At 46.9% G+C, this 1,517-nt stretch overlaps 1 pseudogene; it reads right to left on the bottom strand.

Annotated features, from left to right (window-relative positions):
• Positions 1 to 302: 302 nt before the first annotated feature.
• Positions 303 to 1,302, bottom strand: LOC143383201 (histo-blood group ABO system transferase 1-like; annotated as a pseudogene).
• Positions 1,303 to 1,517: the final 215 nt, after the last annotated feature.

The raw sequence follows: 1,517 nt of genomic DNA, 5'->3' as shown, positions 1-1,517 counted from the left end.
CAGAGAACTATGGTGCTTTATATGACTAAATTGGGAGGCATTGGCAATTTTCCTCATCCATACAGATAGAAGAGGTGGACTTACAATTGTTACATAAAACTGATTTCAAATTAGGATAGCATACTAGGAGGAAGACTAGGGCTGTCCACGTTACCCTTCTCTGAACCTTTCTGGACACTTTCCTCATGAGCCCTCATAAAATGGTAATACTTTTCCAAGACCACAAATCTTGCCCGTTTTATGATGGTGGACAAGCCCGGCTTGTTCTGAAACAATACACTTTCCTCTGCTTTCACACATATTTACTCTGGGGAGAGGACTTTGGTGGGTTTGTGGTAAAGTAGGTACTTGTTCAAGTGGCTCTCATCATGCCTTATGGCCTTGATGTGATTGGCTTGATCCATCATTATGGCCTGGTAACAGGCTTTGGTGAGCCTGTAAACCTCTTGCACAGAGCCCCCCAGAAAGGCCCCTGTGTAAGACAAGTCCCCTTCATCCTCTAGAATACAGGGTTGTGTTCTAGACTGAGGGTTGTGAAAAACCGCCTCTGGATGGAGAAGTAGCTAGGATGAAGAGGGCCAAACAAGGAGGAGAGGATCTCCACACCCCAAGGTCCCTGAATTTCATGTTCACATCTTCACAAACAAGATAATTCACCTCCCTGTGGAAGCGCTCCTGAGAATAATCACTGATCATTTCCATGCAGTGCATGAAGAAGTCCTGCCAGTGGGCATAGCTCTGGACTTTGAGGATGACCATCTGCCTTTCTTCTTGGAGCAGGATTTGAGGAACATTGTTGGATTGGCCAGTGAAGACAGAGTAGCTCACCCTGTGCCCCACCATGAAGTGTATCTCTGCAGTCTGCAGGAATACCTTCAAATAGTCTCTCTCTCTCTCTCTCTCTCTCTCTCTCTCTCTCTCTCTCTCTCTCTCTCTCTTTTATTGCAAACATAGTTAACCCAATGGTAGCATTGTGGTGTTGGAATTGCTCTTTCAGTATGTCATTGTTGAAAGTTCCCTCCCACACAATGGGGGCAAACCAAGGAGTCAAAACATGGACATCTGTCCTAGAGGGTCTTAGCACATTTGGCTGTGGAGATACCACTTTTGGTAATTTTATGACTCGTGGATCATGACGTTCTTTCACAACCATGCTTACCCCAGCTTGCATGCTTTTAAGGTCTGGCTCTTTGGGTTCAAGTAATCATAACCAAAGAAGTCCAAGGCAAGAGCTGTTAGGAGAAGAAACACCAGATGCACTAAGCAGCACAGCCAGTGTAGTATCCTCTGCAGCTCAGCCATGACCCCACTTCTGACTGTTGCAGCCTGGATTTCTCAGATGCTGTTAGCCACCTGCTTCTCCTTGACCATCTGCTCACAGCCGCTTCTTGGGTGAGATGAGGCAGAATATGTGGATCACAAGACACCCATGCCCCCTGAGACCACCATAGTGTAAGGGGCACCTGACAGCAGTCTGGCCAGTGTCTCCCAGTGGGGCTGTCAGAACACTGGTAGAT

This window comes from Callospermophilus lateralis, chromosome 18, assembly GCF_048772815.1.
Source record: "Callospermophilus lateralis isolate mCalLat2 chromosome 18, mCalLat2.hap1, whole genome shotgun sequence".
NCBI classification, from domain to species: Eukaryota; Metazoa; Chordata; class Mammalia; order Rodentia; family Sciuridae; genus Callospermophilus; species Callospermophilus lateralis.
Note: the sequence above shows the minus strand (reverse complement) of the source record. Positions and strands in the feature narration are given on the sequence as shown.